General features: G+C 44.9%; 1 protein-coding gene across 14 annotated transcripts in view; it reads left to right on the forward strand.

Annotated features, from left to right (window-relative positions):
* The window catches only part of NAV2 (neuron navigator 2), a 768760-nt gene that overhangs the window by 598954 nt on the left and 142671 nt on the right, over window positions 1–27135 (forward strand). The window lies entirely within an intron of this gene.

Below are 27135 nucleotides of genomic sequence, written 5' to 3' on the forward strand. Positions count from 1 at the left end.
GATGGGAGTATCATTTGAGCCCAGGAGTTCAAGACCAGCCTATGCAGCATAGTGAGACCTGTCACAACAAAAAATTTTAAAGCTGTTCATGGTGGCATGTTCCTGTGGTCCCAGCTGAGGTGGCAGAGTCACTTAAGTCAGAAAGTTGAGGCTGCAGTGAGCTGTGATTGCACCATTGGACTCCAACTTGGGTGACAGGGCAAGAACTTGTCTCAAAAGAAAAAAGAGAATAAAAAACTTGTCAAATGAATGCTACAACTAACCTTAAAAATAGCAAGACCAAGCGTATTCCTTTAAATGAATTTGTGCCTATTATTGTAGCCCCACTGAGGTTGAGGACCCAGCCACCTGGCTTCCTTCTTCTGGGCCCTGTCATTTTGGACTGCCTCTGCCCCTGTGAGCTTGACATGACAGTATAAGATAAAGAGAGAGCTAGGGGCCATTTGCCATGTGAACTGGTGAATGATAGGCATGCCCCTGTTCATCTCTTCTTTCCTTCACTGACGTTATTGGACAAATGTGTGAAGTGGTTCTCACCAAGTCAGCATAGAACATAACAGGCAGCACCCTGAGTCAAAGGGGTAGATTAATAGCAGGAAAGGCTCTTTCTTATCTGGTGAATCTCTCCAGACCAGACCTGGAGTGATCTTGATAGGCTGTTGTTATAAAGCCAGAGTGCTCCTTACAGCCTAATGCACCCTGGAGCCAAAATAAATGAATTTTGGAGAGGCTGTCCTAAAAGGCACTGATTCAAGCCGCATTCCAGCAGGGTGAGGCAGGCATCTCTGAGATCTGGAAAGGATAGTTTCTTGTTTCTCTAGGCCAATCCCACTGATATGATCTTGGCTTTTGCACTCTTGGAAGGCTTGAGAAGTTCAGGTTGCCAGCTGGCTAGTGAGCCGTTTTCAGTGGGATTAGGAAGACTGAGCTGTCAAGGAAAGCGGAAGACTAGCTGTGTAGACAGACTCATCTGTAGGGCTTGTAGCCAATGTTCACAACACTCAAACATGATGCGTGGGTTGCTTTCCCCACACCAACCAATTCTCCTATACCAGCCGAGTGTCCTGTAGTTCAATTTGGACACCATCTACCTAGAGTTAGCCTAGACCCCACAGGTTAAGGGCTCAGTTCCACAGGATTGCCACACCCCTGACACACACACATACACTCTCACTCACTCTCCCCCCCGCCCCTTTCTCTCTCTCTCTCTCTCTCTCTCTCCCCCCAGATGCCAATCACAAATCCTAGGTCTCAAGGTTACCTCACACTTCCGTCCAACTTGGCTGCAAATCAGGAGTTGCCATGACCTCCCTCACATTCAGTGATTTGCTAGAATGGCTCATGGAATTCAGGGAAACACTTGTACTTACTGTGGCTGGTATGTAATAAAGCATATGGTAAAGGATACAAATAAACAGCCAGATGAAAAGGTGCATTGGGCAAGTTCTGGGGGTGGTATGGAGCTTCCATGCCCTCTCCATGAATGCCACCATCCCAGCACCCCCTTGTGTCCAGCAGCCTGGAAGCTCTCTGAGCCCCATAGCTGAATGTTTTTATGGAGACTATTATGTAGGCATGACTAGTTAAATCATTGGCTATTTGCAATTAAGTCCATCTCCAACCCGCCTTACTGTCTTGGAGATCAGAGGGCAGGGCTGAAAGTTCCAGTGCTCTAATTACATGGTTGGTTTGTTTCACAACCGGCTCCTGTCCTCCAAGAGTCACCTCAGTAGCATGAATCCAGGTATGTTTGAAAGGGGTTTGCTATGAATAACAAAAGATGCTCCTCTCACCCCTATCTAGAAATTCCAGAGACTTAGGAGCACTGTGCCAGGAACCAGGAACAGAAACAAAGACACATTTCTCATTATGTCACAGCACGTCGCTTGCCCCTAATTCACCACCCTCCTCTTAACACAGATAGACTTAAAAGATGCAATGAGGCTCCAAGATGAAGGTACAGGCCCAGAACAGCCCAATAGATTGGTGATGGGCTGGACCAGATTCAGTCTAGGGGTCTTTCTGTGCCGCTCTGCTTCCCTCAGTGTCTACTTGCTGACAGCTCTTGATAGTGTATGAATTCTGCCTGGTGCAGTGGCTCCCGCCTGTAATTCCAGCACATTGGGAGGTTGAGGCAGGTGGATCACCTGAGGTCAGGAGTTCAAGACCAGCCTGACCAATATGGTGAAACCCCGGCTCTACTAAAAATACAAAAAGCGTTAGCCGGGTGTGGTAGTAGGCACCTGTAGTCCCAGCTACTCGGGAGACTGAGGCAGGAGAATCACTTGAGCCCAGAGGTGGACGTTGCAGTGAGCTGAGATTGGGCCACTGCACTCCAACCTGGGCGAAAGAGCGAGACTCCGTCTCAGAAAAAAAAATAGTGTATGAATTCATAGAAATCATAAATGCTTTTCCCTGTCTGATATTTTTCTTGGTGTTAAGTATCCCAGGCAAGTACAATGGCCCCTGTTTTCCTAAGCAGCTCTCTAGGTAGAGTAAGCAAGCACAGAGTCATGCAGAGGGCAAGGTTAATTTCCCCAAGTGCTGCAGAACAAATGACAGCTTTCCCTGCGTGGTTGTGATGTCCTCTGACATGCGTGGTTTGGCGGATGGTTGGCTGTGGCTACCAATATCAGTCATCCCTGATGGCTGGGGCAGCATCAGCTGAACACCTCTTCTCATCCATGGTGGATCTACTTGATGTGCTGAGTGCAGGAAACCTATTAGCCCTTATCAGCATCTGGGTAGGCAGTCTCATCAAAGGAGAAAGAACAAGTGAGCTGCCAGCCCACCAGAGGAGGAGAAATTCCCCAGCACTCCCATGCCCACTCTGTCCACTGCTGGTGACAATAGACTTAGCAGGCTGAGACCTGGATTAAAAAGAGATTTACTGGAGAACAGCCCCATGGAGAAATGAGTGTGGTCTAGCTTTGATGCAGGCAGCCAGACTGCCACAGATGGCTAATGGCAAATGCTGGCTTAGTAATTTAGGGGGAAGAGAGAGGAAAAGAAAAATGGGCATCTTGTCTTCTCAAGAAATCAGGGTTGGGCCTCGATTTCTTGGGAATTTCCTATGTAGCTTTGAGGCTTGACTCCCTTCCTGCCTCCCTCCCACCACTGCATCCTATGGGAAGGAGAAAGAAGGGAACAAAAGGGTGCTTTGGGAGAAGTCAGTCTCAGGCCCTTCTTAAGAGGTCTCCGAAGGGGCTGCTCCCTGCCTGCCCTCCTGCCCTTACAGATGTCCTCTTCCTCCCATAGCTTTCCAAAGCACAGGCTTTCATGGCCCTGGAAATTGGAAACCTTTCCTTGGGCCTACCAAGGGAAGGCTCAAGGCAGAAGGCAGTAAAATCCCATGTAAAAAGTGTTTATTGAGCTTGTTATATGCCAGAGACTATGCTGAAAGCACTGAGGCCAAGGGGAATAGATAAGGCCAGTTCGCCAAGATCCTAACGCTGTGAAGGGAAGATCATGCAACAGGGTACTACATAGGTTAGCGTAAGAGTGGCGAGCAAAGGAGGCCAGAGCGGAAGTGATGGCTTGTGTTGGATCACAAAGACCCTTACTATAAGCTGGGGTTGGTGGGAAAAGTGTCGGCTGTGGAGTTTGCCCTGTGGTCCGGAGCTGGTTCCAGCACTCTTAGCCACGTATCCTTGAGCAAACCTATTTAATTTCACTGTGCCCACCTCATAGGTTTGACGTGAGGTTTCAGTGAGACCACGGTGTACACTCTCAGCCCAGAGGCTGGCAAACACTCAGCAGGGTTCGCTGCCATGTTGTCTACCCCTGTCAACACCAGCAGCAGTGGTAGCACCTTGAGGACGTGAGCTGGGCCTCACAGGATAAACAAGGGCCCAGGCAGACCAATAGCATGAGGACATACAGGCATGGGCGTGCTATTATAAGGATAGTGTCTGGGTGGGTTGCAGATTCAAGATGGAGGTCAGGGGGCAGTGGGCTCAGGTGAGAAGCTATTATAGAGTCCACGGAGCAGAGGCACAGGGCTGGGTCAGACTAGGGAACAGATACACAGTAAGGTTAAAGGCACTTTTTACATTAAACTCAGTCTGATGTGGAGGCCGGTTAGGCAAGGGGCACAAAGGAGACAGAGGAGATAAGCATGGCTCCCAGGCTCCAGCCTGTCTTGCAACTGCTGGGAAAGAATTGATGTCCTCGGGGCCCTTTGTCATTTCCCAGCTTTCCCTCTTGCAGGTCCGTACCTGCCCCATCCCCCAAGATTGCCTCAGGCCTTCCAGGCCACCCCCAGAACAGGGCTGGCTGAATGTTAAGGTGAGTATAGAATATGACTCCAGGAGCCTTAGGAAAACCCAGTCCCACAGCCTGCCAGTTCTTGCCCCTGGAGAAGCTCAGGACCCAGTGGGGAAGACCACCTTGCGTGTCAACAGTTCATTCTAACTCAGCGGCAGATGGTGAGGAATGTTACCATGAAAAGGCAAAATGTGAGGGCTCCAAAGTGGATCTGAAACTTAGAGCAGGTCCTGTGGGGACTTTGTATGTTCTCACTTTCCCCTTCTGGGAAGCTCACGGTGCTCATCTGCAGATGAGAATAATAATGCCTGGAGTTGTGGTGACAATTGAATGAGGTGACACAGGCCAAGTGCCGGCCCAGTGTCTGGGGCATTGGAGACCCTTCCAAACTGTCCTCATAATGATGATGTTTCCTATATTCAATCTGATATAACCAAGTTCAGAGCATGGTGCAGGATAAAAGTACTCAACCTCTTTCATGCTCTCCCCCTCCATAACTCCTCCCCAGACCCCAGTGGGTAAGAAGCTAGTGAGACCTCTCCTTAGGGATAAGATCATAACTGATGTTCATGTGGGAAGTATGAACACGATACCCTCCAGCCAACAGCTACCGTGCTGGGCAAGAGAAGCCCACGGTGACTAATCACAACGGTCTTAGCAAGGTGCTCGCTCCTTCCCCCCTCACCATCTGGACTGTCTGCTGTTTTGTTGGAATGGACCTCCTGCCCTTCTGGGGCTCTTCATTGGTAAGCAGCATCAACAAAACACAGTCAGCATTTGGGAGTTACTCAGACCAGCCCAGGGGAAATTCTACCATAAGTCCATTAATCAACATGACCGAGACTCTGCATGTGAGTTGAGTCAAGTCGGCAAGTATTTAATACGTGTCTAGTCAGTTCCAGGCCCCTGACTGCCCTGGGACATGATGGAGAAGAGGAGGAGTCAGTGATTTGTTCTCAAAGCTGGACCATTTGATACTCTACTTTTTATGCCAACTTTTGATCATTCAGGGTTCTTACCAGGGGGCCCATGAGCTCACACTTTGTTAAGTGTGCTTACATGTACAGGAAAAACATATTCCCTCCCACTCCGTAGCTCTGGATGGCTTATGGGGGCTAACATGTATGGCACCCCTTCTGTATGCTAGGTATCTTATATAACTTCCACACTCAGGCTTTATGTTATTCTTATTAATAAAGAAAATGAAGACCCTAGAGTGCAATCATTACTAATTAAGCCCATGGAAGAGTTGAAAAAGATAGCCTACCATTTTATTGTCACATTTCCTTTGTATCCTGCAGTTTCAGTGTGACTTTGGTGCTCTTTGTGCTTTGCTATGGTTGATGCTTTCCTGTATTCTTTAGGGCCATCTTTTTTTCTGTTATTGTTGTTGTTTGTCTGTTTTTTTAAGACAGAATCTTGTTCTGTTGCCCAGGCTGGAGTGCAGTTACACCATCTTGGCTCACTGCAAACTCCGCCTCCTGCATTCAAGTGATTCTCCTGTCTCAGCCATCTGATTAGCTGGGATTAGAGGTGCCCACCACCATGCACAGCTAGTTTTTGTATTTTTAGTGGAGACAGGGTTTCACCATGTTGGCCAGGCTGGTCTCGAACTCCTGACCTCAAGTGATCCACCTGCCTTGGCCTCTCAAAGTGCTGGGATTACAGGTGTGAGCCACCGTAACCAGCCCAGGGACACCCTCCTTTCTGGAGAACAGTGGTCTGCAGGCGTCTCCTTTCTCTACTCAGCACTATGCAAATTGACCTGGAAGACAGAGACCTGAGGGCCCACACAGTCCCTGTGCCCCCCTATTTTTCCTGCTAAGCATTTGCATAGCTCTCATCTAGAAAACACAGCCCATATTTCTTTTCTTTTTTTTTTAATTTAAATTTTTTTTTTTTTTTTTTTCATTTTATATAGTAATGGTGTCTCACTATGTTGCCCAGGCTGGTTTGGAACTCCTGGGCTCAAGCAATCCTCCCGCCTTGACCTCCCAAAGAACTGGTATTATAGGCATAAGTCACTGTACCTGGCCCATATTTATTTGTATCTTAATCATGTAGATCACTCAGGTTGAAAATACCCTTCCTGGTTATTTTTCAAGGGCCAGCAGCTACAGAATGACTCAACAGATTTACGATGGGAAGGTTGGAGAATACTGAGTTCGAGTTGAGGTGAATGTGAAAAGAAACATTTGGATGAGGTTGGGAGTATTTTGGCCCTGAGACAGTCAGCCCATGTTGAAAGACTCAAAACAGAAGGCCACATGTGCCTGTGCTCAGATCAAGATAAAAAGCTTAAGCTTTGTTGGTAGCTCATGAACCTCTCATCATGCTGTTCTGGAAGAAATGCACAGTGGAAGAAACTGTAGAGTTGGAGGCGGAAGACTCTTGACTGGCAGCTGTGACCGACCACAGGGAAAGTACTTCCTTTCCTGAGCCTCTGTTTCCCAGGTGTTGAACTGTAGTGCACCTCTCGGGTGTGTGAGGAGGAGTAGAGGAGACGGCGTTTGTAAAGCGTTTGGCACAGGTAGCATGGTAGTTCCTTTAACCCTATTGGACTTATTACATCTGTTTGCCTTTTCAGTCTTTTATTTAGGACGTTTACTAAGATGACGTGCGGCACAACATCTTATTCTTGAGCACAATGGCCAAATGGCTCCTGGCTGGATCAGAGTTGGTCTGTGAATTAGTCAAGGTTCTCCAGAGAAACAAAACCAATAGGGTGTGTGTAGGTGTGTGGTGTATGCGCGTGGAGAAAGAGTGATTTTAAGGAATCGGTCATGTCATTGAGCAAGTCCAAAATCTTCAGGTGCCCTTGTTGCAGGCTGAGGAGATTCTACCTTTAGACTTCCTTTAGACTTGAGCTGCAATGCTGACTCCTCCCTGGGTCTCTCAGCCTGTTGGCCTGCCTGTTGACTGAGAGACCCAGGGAAGAGTCAGTGTTGCAGCTCAAGTCTAAAGGCAATCTGGAGGTAGAATACTCTGTTGCTTAGAGAATATCAGTCTTTTTTTTTTTTTTGAGACAGAGTTTCGCTCTTGTTACCCAAACTGGAGTGCAATGGCACAATCTCGGCTCACCGCAACCTCTGCCTCCTGGGTTCAAGCAATTCTCCTGCCTCAGCCTCACAAGTAGCTGGGACTACAGGCGCGAGCCACCATGCCCAGCTAATTTTTGTATTTTTAGTAGAGACGGGGTTTCACCATGTTGACCAGGATGGTCTCAATCTCTTGGCCTCATGATCCACCCGCCTCGGCCTCCCAAAGTGCTGGGATTACAGGTGTGAGCCACTGCACCCGGCCGTGGATATCAGTCTTTCAAAACCTTCAACGGATTGGATGAGACCCACCTACATTATGGAGGATGATCTGCTTTACCCAAAGTCTGCTGATTTAACTGTCAACCTCATCTAAAATATTCCTTTGCAACAATATCTGGACTCTACTGTTTGACCAAATATCTGGGTATTGTGACCCAGCCAAGTTGACACATAAAATCAGCCATCTCAGCCTGTAAGCAGGCCTTGCCAGATGATCAGTGGGAATGAGTCATCTGAGGGAGAAGGCAGCTTACCTGTGGCCCACGGTCAAAGAGAACAACACATCAGCTTGAATAAACATCTGCAAGGGCTCAAAGCTAATGCACCCGGCCTGGGAGACGACCACAAATCAAGACTCTATGCATGCCTCGGAAGAATCATTGCATCCCTTCCTGCGTCCCCCAGGTCTTGGTAAGAAATCTCCCTGAGAAATGGAGGTTTTGACCTTCCCTCTTAATCCTGAAATAACTGCAGAGTGAGACAGACACACTGGCATGGACACCTCCAGAGAGCTGATGATTTCTGAGACCCAAAAGTGAAATAAGATTCCAAGCCTAAGGAGAGGCACCAAGTTTGTCTCTAGAGCCTTCTGCCAATAAATCAAGCCCACATTCACTTCTTGATCTTAGGAACAGCGGGAGACAGGGTCTGTGGTTATCTCTGCTGCATCACTGGAGTCCTGTATCCCTTTCCCAGAGCTTTGTGCTTGTAATCGTCCAGTCATCTGTTTCAAAATTAGAAATCTGGCATATTTGAGCAGTGAAGTTTAAAGGGTGAAGTCAACTCAAGTTGTCAGAAACATAGGACGAAATAAATGTGGTGGTGTCTCTGTAGAGAAGGGGGAAGGCCACAGAGGACTCAGCAGCGCCTGCTAACCCATGACTTTCTGCCGGTCCTGCCGTGGTGGCACTGTAATTCATACTTGCTAACTGCTTTGGAAACTTTACCATGTGCTGGGCACTGTGTTGAGCTCTTTACTCGCTTTGTCTCACTTACTCTTTCCATTGGTTCTTTCCAATAGAGACTTCTCGTCCCTGTTTTACAATCAAGGGGACTGAAGCTCTGAGAGGTGAAGTTACTTGGCTGGACCACACAGAGAGTAACTGGTGGAAGCAAGCATTCAGCCAGACTGATTCAAAGCTGGGCTCCCAAGCACCCTATAGGCTGGCAGTTCACTATAGCTAGACCCCACTGTCTGAATTTCTGAATATATGGAAGGCAAGACCGAACAGGAAGAGTGTGCGCCCTCTGAATGTCAGAAGCCCTGGATACCCCTGGTGCCATTTGAAGGAGCTATGAAGGGACCTGAAGGTGACATTTAGGAGGGTAAGGCACAAAAGGGGAGTGAATTAGGTAGGAACTTAAAAAAATAGTTGGAGAGTGCTTGTGCAAGGACCATGGAGGCTTGGAACAGGCAGAGGCAGATACTTGTCTTTGCCTCGAAAGCAATATTATGTGTTTAATTTCAATTAAATGTCACAGGTCTTTACTGTAGCATGAGAAACACTTGTGTCAACATTCCCCAGTGCTTATGCAGAAAGTGAATGGGGGCAAAACTGGTTGTGTGTGTGCTGGAAATGAAAACCGATGAGGTGCTCAGAGGCAGGAAAGTTCAGATCAAGAGCCAATTCTGCACGGTGATTTACCGAAGCGCCTTACCGCAATGTGGCTTCCTGTTGTTAAATCTCATGAAAGTGGGCATTTCAATCACCTACGATTTCTAGATGTGATACCCAAATTTCTCTAAGGAAATTCCACTCCCTCAGCCCCTCACCCACAGCAAACCCAAACAAAACCCACAATTACAAGCTCAGCGCCACCCTGAGACCTCAGAATAGCACATGGCAAGTTAGAGCTTTATTAATCGAGTGACTTTTGCCTTACTCTGTGGGAGCTGTTAATTAAAACCACTCAACCATTGAGTTGAGAGAGAGGGAGAGCGACAGAGATTGAGGACAGCTAACAGACTGGATTTGCTCCCTCCTTTGCGAGCTGCTTTAGCTATTTTAGAAGCTGACATGGACTTTACAGTTGACTAAACCATGCACCAGATTTGTATGTGAGGCTCCTTGGGAACGGCTTTCAGTTAATGCCCTGTAGCCAGGACTTCAGGGTACAAGTATATATAACAGTTAATAATAATGACCATGTTAATAATATTAACATGACGAGCTACTGTTTATTGAGCATGTTTAATGCCAGGCACTGTGCTTTATGTACATTATCTCTATTCATCCTCAATTTTTTTTTTATGACACAGGATCTTTTTTTTTTTTTTTTGAGACAGAGTTTCACTCTTGTTACCCAGGCTGGAGTGCAATGGCGCAATCTTGGCTCACCACAACCTCCGCCTCCTGGGTTCAGGCAGTTCTCCTGCCTCAGCCTCCCGAGTAGCTGGGACTACAGGAACACGCCACCATGCCCAGCTAATTTTTTTGTATTTTTAGTAGAGACAGTGTTTCACTATGTTGACCAGGATGGTTTCGATCTCTTGACTTCATGATCCACCTGCCGCAGCCTCCCAAAGTGCTGGGATTACAGGCGTGAGCTACCATGCCCGGCTGACACAGGATCTTAAGAGCTCTGTTGTGCAAGCTGGAGTGCAGTGGCATGATCATAGCTCACCGAAACCTCAAACTCCTAGGCTCAAGCCATCCTCCTGCCTCAGCCTCTTGAGGAGCTATGACTATAGGCATATACCACCACACCCAGCTAATTTTTTTTTTTTTTAATGGAGGCAGTCTCGCTCTATCCCCCAGGCTGGAGTGCAGCGGTGTGATCTCAGCTCACTGCAACCTCAGCCTCCTGGGTTTAAGCAATTCTCCTACCTCAGCCTCCCTAGTAGCTGGGACTGCAGGCACACACCGCCATGCCCAACTAATTTTTTTTTTTTTTTTTTTGGTATTTTTAGTAGAGAAGGGGTTTCACCATGTTGCCCAGGCTGGCCTCGAGCTCCTGAGCTCAGGAAATTCGCCGTTTCAGCCTCCCAAAGTGCTAGGATTACAGATGTGAGCCACTGCACCCAGCCACTAATTTTTTAATTTTTTTTTGTAGAGATGGTATCTTGCTGTGTTATCCAGTCTGGTCTCAATCTCCTAGCCTCAAGCAATCCTCCTGCCTCAGCCTCCCAAAATGCTGGAATTACAGTCATGAGCCACCACACCCAGACTCATTCTACTTTAATCTCTATGTTCTAGGAACTCCTCTTCCCATTTTCCTGATGGGGACACAGGGATTTTGGGGGGTACTGGTAACTTGCCCAAGATCACAGAGGTGGTGAGTTGGGGAGCTGGGACTCAAATTTGGACAGCCTGATGTCAGAGCATGAGTTCAGCCACTCATTTCAGGACTTTCACTAAAGCTGTGTACACATGTCTGAAATGTAACTGCTCTTCTTCCCCAAAACCTGTTTTTCTTTTGTGTTTCCACCATTCATTTGTTCCCCATACCCAGAACCCAGAATCATAGACTTCCATTCCCTTGTTCATGGAATGGCAGTCACTGAGTTTGATGGATTCCATCTCTTGAGTATCTCTTACTATGGTTTTTCTCTCATTTTGCTTCTCATATTTCTCACCCAGATGATGACAGTTTGTCCTTTCACTAATTTCCTTTCCTCTGATCTCAATTCCTGTCCAACAAATCCATTCCACATACTGGTGAGAGGGATCTTCCTAGAGCACAGATCTGATTATATTCTCTGCTTACACTCCTCAGTGGCTCCTCACTGCCTGCTGGGTAAACCGTGTTTTAGTTACTGTTTCTGTATAACAAATGACTCCATAATTTAGCTTCTGGAAACCACTATTTCATTATGTTCACGGGGTCTCTGCACCAGGAATTGGGACAAGGTATGGGGGAGATGGCTTGTGTCTGGTCCGCCATGTCTGGAGCCTCTACTTGGAAAACACCAGGGCTGGCCATGACTTGATAACTGAAGGCTAGAGCCATTCCAAAGCTTGTTCACTCCCACATCTCACCCCCGGGCTGGGATGATTTGAAGATTAAGATGGCCTCAGCCTCTCCACATAGCTTGGCTTCCTTGGGATTGGCAACTTCTTACATGGAGCTCAAGGGCAAGGGATACAGTGAACAACACAGAAGCTGCCTCACCTTTTATCATCTAGCCTTGGAAGGCAGAGACTGTCCCTTCTGCCATACTGTATTGGTCGAAGCAGTCACAGGCCCTCCAGATTCAAGAGGAAGGTGCAGAGATCCCACCTCTCAGTGGGAGGATGGCAAGGTCATCTTGCATGTGGGATGGGAGATGTTGCTGTGGTCATCTGTGGCAAATACAGTTCACAACATCATATCCCCATGCCACCCGCGTGACACACAAGGTCCTCCCTCCATGGTCTCGCTTTGTAGGGTCTGCTCTGTGGAGACACAGCCTTATCTTTCTTGTACACTATATGGAGACACAGGTCTTGTTTTTCTTCTATACTATGTATCCCCTTTGCCTACCACAGAGCATGGTGCATCGTGGGCTCTCCTTTTGCATTTGAGAAGCTAAAATATGATTGACTTGCCTAGCCTCATTTCTTCATTTCCTGCCATCTCCTTCATCCCCTCCCCAACTGCCATCCTGTTCCTGCCACTCTGGACCACAGACGTTTTCCTTGATACAGATACCACACTCTTGTAACTGAGCCTTTGCATGAGTCTTCTCTACCGTAAACTCCTCCCGGTCAATTGCCACCCACCTGCCACAGTCCTTCAAGAGTCTCTTGCAGCTAGGAAGCCTCCATTGACAGACATCAGGTCTCCCTCCTCTGAGTTTCTAGACACCTGGTAACACCTCGCAGATGGCTTCTCTTAGATCCTTTGGGCTTGTTTGTCCCACAGGCCAGAACATCCTTGAACAGAGGGACTGTGCCTTTTTACTCACATTCTGACTTCTTCTACCAGATCTATTGTGTATACTTAATAATACGTGTGGAATGAAAAGAGAGAGAAAGGGGGTGGTAGTAGGAGCCATGCTGCTGCTGCTACTAATAATATAACTCATGTTCATTGAGTACTTTTCATGTGGCAGCTACTTTTCAGGAATTATTTCATGGAATTCTTGTAGAAATCCTGGAAGGCCTATAACATGCTATTTCCCCCATCTTATAGATGTGGAAACTGAGGCTGAGAGAAGTCACTTGTCCAAGGTCATACAGCTACTAAAAGGGGCAGTTTCAGGAAGCTTGAGAGCTTTGCCTTCAGTCCCATTTGAATTGTGACTTTAGCTTCTCTGTCTACCTGCTTGTGAAAGTGGAAGTGTTTGAACAAGTTGGAGAGTGAAAAGTGTCAGGTGCCCCATTATTTGGTCTGTGTGGTATCAGATAGCTGCTCTGACCAGCTCCTGATGCACTGATAGAAGCTAATTTAAGTGTTCTATAGGCAACTGACTATAGCTTGGTTCCCTCTCTGGAGGTCATTGACCTGTGTTTTGGTGACTGCTTAGCCTGTCTTTCCTTCCGGAGTGCTCCAGCTGCTGCTAGGACACCTCTACCACACCCTGTTCACACTCGCCTCCGCTTCTCCTTGTCCGCAGGCTGGCTGGGTTGCCTGCGTGCTTGGCTTCTGAATGTCTCATGCCCAGGTTACCTCCAGAGCTCTAGCAGCTGCCTTGCTGCAGGGAGAAATGTGCTCATCCACACAGTTTGTGCAACACCCTGTTGCTCTTGTGCGCACACCTGTGACACTGTCCTGGACACAGACATGTTGAAATTCTAAAGAGAAAATACAGTTCTTTTGCCTTTCAAACTGAGCTCCCCACTATGCTGCTTTCACTTTTCTAAGGATCAAATACAGTGGGGAATTTGGCCATGAAGAGATGAAACTCTCTTCAGCTCAAGTTCACGATACCATAGAGTGTGGCAATAACCTTGTTCCCAATATGGCGGACTTTCTGCTTTAGCCATGCTGCCCCTTAAATGAAACCTGGAAGGCCCCATCTTCCTAGAAGTTCTTTTTGTACCGTTTTTGTACCATAGGCTACTATTGATAGTATTTGACTTCTCTCTAAAGCAGATGCAAGGATGTGTCTCATTTCTCTTTGTATTCTCCAGATGCTTAACACATAAAATGTACATATAGTATTTCTCCCTTTTCCACAGGAGATACGTTCCCAGACCCCCAGGGGATGCCTGAAACTGAAGATTGTGCTTAACACTATATAAACTACATTTTTTTCCTACCTATATATAACATACCTGTGATAAAGTTTAATTTATAAATTAGACACAGCAAGAAATTAACAACAGCTAACTAACAATAAAATAGAACTATTACAGCATGCTCTAATAAAAGATAGGTGAATGTGGCCTGTCGCTCTCTCTCTCTCTCTCTCTCTCCCCCTCTCTCTCAAAATATCTTATTGTACTGTACTCACCCAATGTGAGACCACGATTGACTATGGATGACTAAAACTGTGGGAGGTGAAACCACAGATAAGGGACAACTACAGTGAAAGCAATTTTTGTTTTTATTGAGACAGTCTTGCTCTGTTGCTCAGTGTAGAGTGCAGTGTCCTGATCTCAGCTCACTGCAACCTCCACCTCCTGGGTTCAAGCCATTGTCTTGCCTCAGCCTCCCAAGTAGCTGGAATTACAAGCATCTGCCATCACACCCAGCTAATTTTTGTGTTTGTCATAGAAATGTGGTTTCACCATGTTGACCAGGCTGTTGAACTTCTGGCCTCGAGTGATCCACCTGCCTCAGCCTTCAAAAATTCTTCATTTACAGTTGTGAGCCACTGTGCCCAGCCCGACAATTTAATTCTTGATCGTTATTTATTCTTTCTTCAGTACACGAAGAAACACTTGTTAGGTACCTGTCTTGAGAATTGAAGATGTAGTTACAGGGACTGGGGATTTTGAAACAAAAATATTGGTTGTAAAATTGTTGGGTGAGAGGCTGGAGCATGAGAAGAAAGACAAGCTAACAGTTGTAACAAATGTGAAATTAGGGAACCAAGCTTCAATTTTATCATAAAAGACAGAAAAGGGGATTTATTGAACACACAAATACATTTAAATGAAAATACATCAGTGACTACTTTCTACTTGTATTTCCTTGGGCGAATAACTCCAATTATCCGAGTCTTTGTTTTGCATCTTAAAAATCATTAGACCAAGTAATCTTTGAAATCCCTCCAGATCTAATATTCTATAGTTCCATGAAACTGCCTATCATGGATGTTCTTCTCAATGCTCTGTTGCACATAAAGTGAGATTTTAGAGTTAACACCTTCTCAGTGTGGTGTCCTCAAGTGGGAAGTGGGGAAAATGAACTAAAAGACATGCTGTATTTCGACATTCATATGCTAGATGAGGCAGAGCATCGTGGTGTGGGAATGTTACATGCCCCGGTGAAGATAAGCACAAGTGTTTTAGTCATTGGGGAATTTGTATCATGTCTGGCCCTACAGACACGCTTTTGAGTAGGACACATTTTTGCTGACCTTAGTAGAGAAGGGCATTTTTCCATTGGGAAAATAGAAAAAAAAAATCCAGAGGGATGGGGGTTATTTGGTATATACCCAGCTAAAGAGGTTGGAGTGATTTTTCTCTTTCCTGGGCCTTTGTACAGGGTGCCTTTTCACCGTGGGATTTTATCTTAAGAATTTCTACCATGGCCTATTTTTAGGGGACAAGGGGTGGGGAGATGCATTTGGGACCCATTTTGCGGGGTTTAAAAAAGCCTTTTTACACCCCAAAGAGATAGCTGTGAGATTTCCCTTTCCTGGCTCAGGGCATGGGTGGGCCCTACCTGTAACACCCCAGCCGCAGCCTTCTTTACCCCCCTGTGAATGTATCATATGCAGGTTTTGTGGATGTACAACACACTTTTGGATAGTCTCTGTTAATATGGAAATCTGGTACCTTAATTAGTTCAAAATCTGAACTCTCCAGGAAGAAAATGACTGGTTTCTATCCTCACATATTTTAACTCAATGTTTTTCAAACTTTTTTCTTTTTTGAGATGGAGTCTCACCCTGTAACCCAGTCCGGAGTGCAGTGGTACGATCTTGGCTCATGCAACCTCCATCTCCTGGGTTCAAGCAAGTCTCCTGCCTCAGCTTCCCAAGTATCTGGGATTAGAGGCTACCATGTTCAGCTAATTTTTGTATTTTTAGTAGAGACAGAGTTTCACTATGTTGGCTAGGCTGGTCTTGAACTCCTGACCTCAGGTGATCTGCCTGCCTTGGCCTCCCAAACTGCTGGGATTATAGGCATGAGCCACCACACCTGGTCCCAACTTTTTCCTTTATAAATGTCATGCCCCATCCTGAAAGATCTCATACCCTCATTGAGGGGTGAGGAGGTGCAGAGCTGGGGGGGTAAAATTGGATGTGGCTTTTCAGAATAATTGTGTCTTTAGTAGCTCTACAACAACTCAAATTTTGGCAAACTTTAGCTACAGAATGAATACATTATCAAAAACAGTGGACCTTGAACATACTTTTCAAATTCCTGCTCTCTCCCTGGAGATAGGATCATTCCTACAGAGAACCACTGTTCTCAGCTGCCTGTGTGTAGTTTCTGAAGGTCACATCTGGACGAGTGACCAGGGCAGGGCCAGCATTTCATGTTGTCAGCTGTTGTGTCTGCTGTTTTTATGGATTAGATGGCAGGTAATTCGAGCATCCTGTAGTCACCTAGTTTTGCTTAATCCTCCACCCTTGAAGGCCAAAGGTCTATATACCTATTTCCTTGGTGTTGGTGGTTTATTTGTTGAATACTATTTAGAGTAAGTGCCCAGAATAATCATTGTCTTGATGAAAATATCACCTGGTAGAAACTTAGCATAGAAAACTGTACACCAAGTTCACTTAACATGTTGGGTCCATTGTATTTGTACATGCCTGTCTGTGTGAACTACCTGATCTCCCTGGCCCAACCCAGTGTTGCCTGGCAGACACCTTCACGATGCTATGTAAGGCTTTCTTTCTCCAAGGAGCCTTTTCTGGCCTCTCTCCATGCTTTGGCCTTTGTGGAACCCTATACAAATATTTACACATCTGCTTGCCCCAAGCCAACACTAAGCCCCTCAGGGTCAAGCACCCAGTCTGATTCTTATATCCCCAACACCTAGGAAGCTACATAAATGTTTGTTGCACAGATGCCACCACCTTAAACATAGGCCTCCTCTGGGCAAAGTCCTACAAGTGGCTCTACATGAGCCCTTCCTGCAGCCTCCCCACAGTGCTTCCAGAAATCTTGTTGTTCACTGAGGTTGGTCCCAACATCAGTGATGTTCCCAAGGCCTGCTTTTTGCCTCTGTCTACATCAGGGATTGTCTCACAATTACAAATTAGTCACTTTCTCATTCCATCTATTCTCTGTACCATGGCTTTCTTGCAGCTGTGGTCTAGAAAAGACAAAGTGAAACTTGCGTGAACCTAAGCCGAAGTGCCAGCCGATGTCTCCCCAGTTTGGTAGAGACTCTGGTTGTTGCCTGGGAGTGTATCTACGTGAAGCCAGAAGAGAAACAGACACTAGATGTCAGACTCCCACCCCTACAGGCTCTAGTCATCTTCCAAAGGGAACATACAATCCTCAAAGCCAACATAAATTCTGCTGATTTAACATGAAGAGTGAGCCTGTGTCTCAGAGCACTTTGAGGCTTGGGGAGACATAGCAGAAATCGCAGGAACAATAAGGTTAGCAGCCCAGCAAGGATTGGCAGGTGTGTTTCAGTGCAAGAGAAGTGCTCTGGAAAATGCATTTTGCAAAAGACACACAAAGCTTGGTGGTGTGTTTTACCACCATACAGAACTTCTCCAAGTTCTCCAAGAAATTGCAGGAACAATAAGGTTAGCAGCCCAGCGATGATTGGCAGGTGTGTTTCAGTGCAAGAGAAGTGCTCTACAAAATGCATTTTGCAAAAGACACACAAAGCTCGGTGGTGTGTTTTACCATCATACAGAACTTCTCCAAGTTCTCCAAGAACTTCTCCAAAGATCAATCTCTTTGTTAGGAGTTTGGTGAAAGCAAGACCCAAGCAGTGGTGAGATTGAGTCTGTGTGCTAAAATTCAGGGTAACGTGAATTGTAGCAATGCCATGAGCTACTGTTGAATTGGTTTATAGCAAACAGACAAGTCTTGCAATGTAAAAACCATTGCAAAGTATGTTGAAGGATCTACTCAGCCAGGAAACACTTCTGTCGGATTCTTTCGACAATGTGGAAGGCTTTTCCAGAGGAGGAGCATCTGATTATGATGCCACACTGAGCTACCCGTATGTTGTCCATAATACTTTGAATTCAGCATGCCTAATACTGCTCACTCTTACCACTTGCCAGCCATCTGAGTTTCCAACAGTCAGACTGCCCTGAGGCTGGTAGGCATTTAACTACAAGACATGAGTTACTTGATATTTTAGAAGGGAACTTAAAGTTGTAACAACTTTTATCAAGCCTTGATTTGAGATGGAGGAAACACTGGGGATCGGCTTCAACCTAGGTTAATGTGGGCATTGTCCCCTAATACAGAGGGGGCCGAGAGTAGTTATTAAGAGGATTTGAAGTTTCAATTGCTATTATTGTGTAGTCACATTTTAGTCAACTAATTCTTAGGGAAACGGAATCCAATCTAGCTCACAGTTCTTCCACCCAGGTCTAATGACTTAAGGCAACATTTCTCACAGTTTTGGCCTATCTGCAAGAGAGCCACTTGCATGTCTGTTAAAAATGCAGGCTTGGGGGAAGGGATGAATAGGTGGAGCATGGGGCATTTTTAAGGTGGTGGAATTATATTCTGTGTTACTATAATGTTGAGTAGGTGACACTCTGTATCAAAACCAGTAGAGCTGTAAGACACAGAGTAAACCCTAATGTGACTTCAGTTAATAATAATGTATTAATATTGGTCCATCAATTGCAACAATGTGCCACACTAATACAAAATATTAATAATAGGCCAGGAGCAGTGGCTCACACCTGTAATCCCAGCACTTTGGAGGCTGATGTGAGAGGATTGCTTGAGCCCAGTTAAAGACCAGCCTGAGCAACATGGCAAGACTCCATCTCTACAAAAAATTTAAAAATTAGGGCATGGTGGCCTGCACCTGTACTCCCAGCTACTCGAAAGGCTGAGACAGGAGGATCCCTTGAGCCCCGGAGCTCAGGACGGCAGTGTACACTCTACCCTGAATGACAAAGCAAGACCCTGTTTCTAAGAAAAAAAAAGTATATTAATAATAAAGCAAAGTGTTGGGGGGAGGAAGAGGGGGTATAAAGGAACTCTGTAATTTCTTTACAGTGTGTTAAAGAAAGAATCTCTTAAAAAGTAAAGTGTGTTTTTTTTTTAATGTAAGGTTTGGGCCTCACTAAATACATCTTGCACGTGTGAAGCCGAGGCCTTGGAATAAGCATTTTGGTCAGGCTCTCCAGAGGATTTGGGTGTATTCTGAGCTTTGAGAATTCCTGGATATCAGTCCATCTCCTTTCACCATCTGTTTCATTCCAAGAAAGAGCTTAAAGGGGCTTTGTCTAGAGAAATGTCTCCTGTGTGTTAGGATGTGTTTCATCTTTCAGAAGGTGGACAGAAAGCTTCCTGCTAATGCTAGAAATATTTGCTGCAATTCCACACTGACAGTTGAACCACAATAAAGACAATTCAGGCAAGACTAAGTTTCAGACATAGGGACTGTCAATTTTCAAACGCCTGCAGCCTTTCTTCAGAAGTGTGCCCTGCCTGCGTCCATTTCAAACAAGTGTAGCCAAGGATTATAATGAAAATTTTACATGTGTCTGTTGGTTTAAAGGTGATAAGTACACTATTGTTATAATCCTTGGCTCTTTGTGCATTTGAGTATGCATTTTATTAAGGCAATTATGGGCTTTTTAAATTAAAATGCTTCTGGAGTTTATATACATATAGATCTTTTTAAACCACACAGCTCTGGTAATTAGTATTAGATGGAATTTTATTAAAATTATGGAAAGTCACACTGCATTTTGCAAAGGACACACAAACCTTGGTAGCATGTTTTCCCACCAAACAGAAATTCTCCACTTGATCAATCTCTCTGCTAGGAGTTTGGTGAAAGAAAGACTCAAGCAGTGGTGAGATTGAGTCTGTGTGCTAAAATTCAGGGTAACATGAGAATTGTAGCAGTGCCATGAGCCGCTGCTGAATAGGTTTATAGCAAACAGACAAGTCTTGTAATGTAAAAACCATTGCAAAGTATGTTGAAGGATCTACACAGCCGGGATCCAGTTCTGTCCCGTTTGAGCAAAGGTACTGCTAAGGTGGAACCTGGAGGTCTGTGAGCCAACTCCTGCTGGATGTGAATTTTACACATATGTGAGATGGGGTCCATAGCTTTCACTGTTTTCTCCAAGGGGGTTCATGACTTAAGAAAGTTTAGGAATTTCTGCTTTAGATAATGGTCTCCAAACTGGATTTGGTGTAGTTTTTAAAATAGGCATGTGCCATGTTATTGAAATATTGCATATATTATATAGTGTATGAAAACATAGGAATCAGAAAGCTTATAAGAAATAAATATACACAGAAGCACTTGCGTTTTCATTCCTGGATCATCTGCGCTCCCCTCTACAGAGACCACTGCCTGGGTCCAGTGCTTCTTTTTCTTTAATGTGCACACAAATCACCTGGGGAGTTTATGGAACTGCTGAGTCTGATTTAGAAGGTCTGGGATACTGCTTTTTAAAACAGCTTCCAGGTGATGTTGAAACTGCTGCTCAGTGACTCATAAGCAGCAGGTGGATGGTGAGGCATGTGTCGAGATGAGTTGCAGACAACGACGACTCCCACACTGTGTCTTCTGTCCCTCAAGCAGTCATCAGCACCTAGCTTTTGGAAGTAGAAATGGCAAAAGTCTGTGGCACCAGTTTTCCCTGGTGAGATGTGCAGGGCACCCCTGGGACCCTTTGACTCCTCTTTAACTCAGGCCCGCCTTTTCCCACTGCTGCCTCTGTCCCCGTGGCCTGATGGATCTGAGCCCTTGTTTGATTACTTAGCAACATCCTTGTAGTACTCCCCAGTGAGATGTGCTCTGTTGGCTGGGGCAAGCCAGAGTCGGCTCCAGAAATCCTGAGCGAGTTCACTTCTGCAGCAGCCTTGACTTCCTGCTGTACTGTGCATGACCAGAGGATTGATCTGGGTTTTCCCAGTCATCTGGCTCACTTTGCAGAAGAGAAGCAGAGTCTGGTCCCCCTTCAGCTGTGTGTTCTCCTGGTGGATGGCTCGTGGACATTGAAGAAACTTTGCAGCAGTGCTGTCTATTTGTCATGGTCACGTCATCCTATGCTCTGAACCAAGGTGGTGCGTGTTGTGGCCACAGGAGACGGCTCCAGGCTTGAGTGAGATAAGGGAAGATTTTACTCACGATGTAAGTTGAACTCCCAAATTCTTCTCAAAAGAACAAGTTGTTATCAACTCAGTGACATCCTGAAGAGCTGACAGTCCTAGAAGACAGAAGGAAATGGTGTAAAGGGTGCCCCAATTTTGCATCAAGCAGAAAGGTAGGAAACTGTTTGGATTCTCATCTCCCCGTGGCCTCTGCCAGTGGTTGCTGGAAGCATTATCCCAAAGGCATGAAGGCCAAAGACCTGTGGGTCTATGTTAGAAGAATTGCCCACTCAGGCATAAAAATGGAAGATTAGAGTTATTTCTGACCCATCTTTCACCTCATACCCCCTTGTGTTTTAATGGTGTGGATTGTGCAGTCTGTCTTATTTAAAGTCCTGTTACCACAGGGAACCCCAACTGAGAAAGGCAGTCACACCTTGGGCTTTTTCTCCAAAGGTTGCTATTGGTTTTATTGCATCCTGTGTCAGTTTGGAGTGACCCGTAATCAAGAAGAGACAAGGCAGTGTTCTTCGCTTGAATCTTACCTTTATTTGATTTTAAAATGTGTAAGAATGTGCTGTGAGTAGGATACTAGAGTCACTGCAACATGTCTCTGAACTTGTCATGGGGGACAGAGCATTTTGATAAATGAAATATGCCACATCTGCTTCAACATTTATGCCTAAAAACTCGTTGAAGACATAGTGGTTTCCATGTGTTTCCTTAGCAAAATTTTAAGTATTCGCTAAATTTTAGTGCTGCAGTTTTATAATTCGCACTGTGAAATTGAGCCCATTTTTTTCCAGTCATATTTTTCCATTTCAGATGCATTCTCTTCTTCCTTAAGCCAATGTGGCCACCGCTTTTCTTTTCATAAAGGTCAGCTTTTTTCAAAAAGATGCGCAGCTTTGTTAGACTTGCTAGTCAGCATGTCCTCCTACGACCCGGAGTGAGGTTGATTTAACTGACTTCTCAGAGGCCCTATACTAAAGGGATTCTTTTCCAGGTCTGTCCAGAAACCCGATTTACATCCTAATAAACTCAGAGAATGAATGTCATACAGTATTATAACCGAGTGGAGGGGCCTGTGAAAGCATATGATGTTTGGGGATTTGGATGTTGGTGACTTGCTCAAAACAAGGCCTTTTCATCAGCCCCCATCATTTTTTTTAACCTTATGCAACAAAGTATGTATTGATATAGATGCCTGGATATTTATATTGTTACTGGCAAGGAATATTACACACACTTATAATTATTTTATTCCATGTTTCTATGTCCACGTTTCAACCAAAAGTGTGCCTGAAAAATAGACAGGCTGATATGTCTTTGAAGAAAAGTAATTACCTAGGATTGATTTGTTTTCTATTTGTTCTTTCATTTCTTGCATCTAAGAGGTGGTTTTTTTATGCCATGCTCTGTTAGAAATACATTCGACTACAGCAAGTTGGTACATATTTCTTTTCTTCTGTCTCCTCTTTCCTCACACAGTTCTTGACAGAGGTGATTTCTTGTGAGATTAGTGACAGTCAGTTTGTGTTACTTATGCAGGCCATGTTGAACTGTGAACTTTGGAAATGAGAAGCCACCTTTCCCCGCTTCTGAAGGTGACTCACAAAGTCAGTTTCACTTGGTTCCAATTGTTGCGTCATTACGGTTAAAGAAGGGGAAGAAATCTATTTACTAAATGTTGGGCTTGAAGTCTAGAGTATTTGTTCTAACAGGTCCTGTTAGATTCCACAGCTTTTTCATAGCTAGTGTCAGTTACCAGCCCATTCTGTAGAGAAAGTTCCTTTTGTAAAAGTCATGTTGCCTTCACAGGTCTGTTTTGACTGGAGGGATGGTGAGGTCTAGCCTACAAGTCTGGTCTTCCCCCCAGAGATCTGGGGTGACTCAGGACTAGGACATGGTATGTTCTGAAAAATCTATAGAAGGAAATCCTGATGAGAAAATGTTCCCCAAAGATGGAATACAAAATGATGGAAGAATTGAAAAGTTGGTGTTCTCTTTGAAACAGAAGCCAGAGCCTGTTACTCATTAGTACCTTCATGTATCCCCTACACAGGCAAAGGCCTGGTATCCAAGGTGTTCAAAACCATCCCCCAAGCCCCATGCAGCCTAGTTCCTGGCTGCATTCCCAGTGTTCCAGCAACAATGAACTACTTACTCTTCTCTGAACATCCCTTCCTCTTCCATTTCTCTCCGCGTTTGCATGTGTTATCCATGTGTCTAGATGGATCCCCTTTTGGCTGGCAAACTCCCCTGCACCCTTTAGGGCCAACTTAAACAGCGCTCCTCTGTGATGCTTTCTCCCATGTGTTCTCGAAGCCAGTCATGCATTCATCTGTTATATCACTTTTATTTAGAGGTAGAGCTATTTGCATGTCTTAGTCCTCAGTAGGTTTTGAGCTTCACCAGAGCAGGAACTAGGTCTTGCCATTCCTGTTAGCAGTTACGTGAAGTGCTATTATGAAGTGCTCCCTGCACGCCAGGCACTGGGCTTTCTAAACATATGCACTATCTCATTTAACCTGCCCCAATCCTGTGAGGAAACTAAAACTAGAAGAAATGGCACTGAAATGTGGCAAAGTTGGGATTTGAACCAACCTGCCTGTGCTGGGATCTTAACCACAGTTCTGTTTTCCTCACTGGAACAATAGAGATGATAATACACTTGATAAAATTGTTTTGAAGGTTGAACGCCATGATTTATGTGAAACACTTAACACAGTACCCAGTGCTTACTAACAACAATGTATACTCAGTCCTTCAGCCAGCAAGGGGCAGAGGAGGCATTTGAACAACTTAGTTCTAAGAAGAGCGTCATGTTCCTTAACGCTGATGCTCATGGGTCACTCCAGGGAAGCAAGAAAAATACCCCATAGACACCTTGTCCCTTTAGCAAAGGCTCTCACTCTTTGCATCCAGGTGTCTCTGGGGAAGCTTTAGAATGTGGATGCAGAGAGCCTCCTCCACCCACCCATCACTGCAGAACTCGGGAGGGTAATGTGGGGATGGTTCAGTAGCTTGGCAGCTCAGGCAGGAGCCCACTCAGAAGACATTAAGATGTTACCAGCACCTCATTAGGCTCCAGCACTAATTATATCTCTCTCCAAGGAGGAGGAGAGTGTGGCATGGGTGTTCTGAGATTCAGTTCTTGGATCAGCTGGTTCCTTTGCTTGCGACCTCAGGCAAGTCATTTCTTCCCCACCCAGGATGAGGCCATCAGCCTGCTGGCTCCCTGAGCCTTCAGAAACACAGCTTTTCTACCAGCCCTGCGAAGAAGCCAGCGTTTCGGATAAGCACAGCCATGGCTGCTTCATCTGTAAATGATGCTTTCTTAAGGGCTTAACTTGGTTAAGGCAGTCCATATTCATGTATAGCCAATTCATGTAAAAATTTTGGTCCAGCAAACCCAAATTTGTGTATTTTTCATTGACTGTATAATAGAGGAGTTATTTTAAAAGAGATACAGAGCTGTTTATAAATCATCGTAATTGGTGGCTAGTAATTTAGAAATATTTTAAATTAGTTTATTGAGTGTGAGGCTGGCTCTATCCACAGCTCTGCCTGTGGTGCTGTGGCGTCTCCCAGGGAGAGACATACAACAAAATTCATTTTAAAGAATATGATTGTTTAAAAAACGATTGAACATGTGTTTACATATCTCTAGAAGAAGAAGTAAGGTACCCGTTTTTTCTCACCCCTGTGCCCTCCCTCCCTCTGCATGCACATGTAAGTGAGATAGACTTGCAGTCTTGAAATTAGATCATTGTCAGCTCCCTGTTGCATTCAGCTCCCTGACTTCCAGTTCTTCCTGCGGTTCAAGAAGGCAGAAGGTCCTGCTTTAGGTTTGCCTTTCCCCTTCCCTCTGCCAAAACAAAGTCAGAATTCCCAGCAGCAAGCTCAGTTCACATGTTCAGTTTCATTTCATTTCCATTTCTCAGGGACCTTCCCACTTTTTTGAGTTGCCATTTTCTGACAAATCCACATTTCACGCGGGTGTGGCTGGGCTGGGGCTGCAATGTATCTCAGCATTCCATGTCTGGAATGCTTACCAGCCTCCACAGTCTGGCCTTAGCAGAAAGCCAGGGTTCTGTATGTGTGGGCCTTGTCTACATGCCTGGGTGTGTGTAATTACCCAACCGTGTGTGTTGTTTCACTAGCAATAAAAATCCAGCAGGGAAATAAATGCTAAAATTAGTTTGTCCTTTGACGAGATCTCCCCAGTTGAAAGAATTTTGTTTATCTAACTGGCTGGGCAGAATTTGCTAAAATCAAAATTAACTGTCTTGCTTAATGGTGCAATACATTGTCTTTTGAAGAGCTTCCACTGAGTTCTCCTTGAAAGGACATGTGATCTACAAAGTCCAGCCTCTGGCAAAGTTACAGCATTTTGGTGCAAGTGTTTTTTCCTCCTTGTGCTGGTTGTAAGATAGATGCTGTAACCCATTGATCTACCCTGAGTCACTCTGTCTGTTGGAGGGTCAATGGATGGATGGATAGCTGGATAGATGGATGATTGGCAGATCGACAGTTTAATTTGCTTGCCCTATGTCTTAAATGTAAGTTGATTAATGCTTAAGTGGAAAGAAAACCTGTAATCTGTGTTCTTGCAAAAAATGTTTGCTAAGCCTCACCCTATGGCTGTGTCTTTGAGCTTCATTCATTCCTGTGTTGATTCATTCAACAAAAACAGTATTTAATAAGCACCTAGTATGTACTAAGCACATGGGATATAGATTTGAAGAAACTAAGAATCTCCGCCTACAAAGAGCTTACTATCTAGTATAAGAGACATGCACTGAAGAGCAACTAGACAAATAATTATTTAACTATAGCTGCAATTGATTTTTGTATTTTTATTGATATTTAATTTATATGTCATAAAATTCACCATTTTAAGGCACACAATTCTATGGTTTTTAGTATATTCACAGAGTGGTTTTTAAAATGATAAAGTTCAGTGAAAACTTCAGTCTCTTCTGTTGCGTTTTCAGCACAAGCACAAATAATTGGTCTGATTTACTCCAACAGATTTTTCATTATGTTGACATTGTGACCTCTGTGATCATTAATGTCATAAAGGGAGGAGAAAGGAACATTGGAGATGTTGAGTTTAGACACAATAACCTAGAAGCTTCCTGGGTTCCTCTGACCCATTCTGGAAGGTGCTTTTCACATGAGATAACTCCAGTGAGAGTTCTCTTCTCTGCCCCTTACTTGAACTTCCAGGTCTGGGCAGCCTCCCCTGCACCTCATAACTCTGTTCTTGAAAAATATGTCCCATAAAGGTTTCCAGCTAGAGGTAGAAGAAATTCAAGGACTAGAAACCCCTCAGGGTTGACTCCATATATGCAAAAGCTAAAATGCCAAGTGCAGTAAAGCTTTCCATGATTTACCTGAGCTGACTTTGTCTCAGGAAAATAGTGACTCGTTGGTCCTCTTAGTACATATCATTCGATTTGAAATGTAAAATGCTTGCATTTTCAGATACCTTGCAGGGCGATCTGATGGCTCCTATGAGGGATTAAAGGGACCCAAGTTTGGTTTTTGGCTCTGCCCAAGTTTTGCTTTGCTTTCCTGTTCTCTTCTGAAGATGAGGGAAATGACACAACCAGTCTCCTTTATGGGGGCTGTGAGGAAGCCGGGGTACATGGGAGGTACAGCTGCCTTGGACTGAGCTACCTCCTACTAGTGGTTAAGCTTTCAGGAACTTGTCTGGTTGGTAGATAATCAGCCATCTGTACAGAAAGTTCCAGACATCCTCCCTTTCCAGGACAGCACTGATTTCATCAGAAGACAGCTATGTAGCTATCCTACCAAGAAAAGAATAAACTATCATTAGTGTTCTTCACAGAGTTTTGTGACAGCCTCCTTAAAACATCAGTATCAAGGGTGAAATTCACCCATGATCATGACAACCATAATTTCTTCCACTTATGTAGTCTTACACAAATTGGAGTGCACTTTCATATTTCTTATCTCACTAATTCTCATGCCCATGTTGTGATATTCCTATATGTCACAGGCTGTGACAGTCCTATAGTTCGGGTGGAAAACTCACAACCCAGGAAAGTGACTTGCCTGTGATGGCAAAGGTCATTCATCCATCCTCTATCCTTTCTTTCCCGCCTCTCAAAAGCTTGCCTTCTTTTACCACTGCACTGTTCTGGAATATTATTGCCTACGATTTTCTAATGATTTGTCAGTTCCATTTCCATTACTCAGGTAAAACA

This window comes from Callithrix jacchus, chromosome 10, assembly GCF_049354715.1.
Source record: "Callithrix jacchus isolate 240 chromosome 10, calJac240_pri, whole genome shotgun sequence".
In the NCBI taxonomy this organism is placed as follows: domain Eukaryota; kingdom Metazoa; phylum Chordata; class Mammalia; order Primates; family Cebidae; genus Callithrix; species Callithrix jacchus.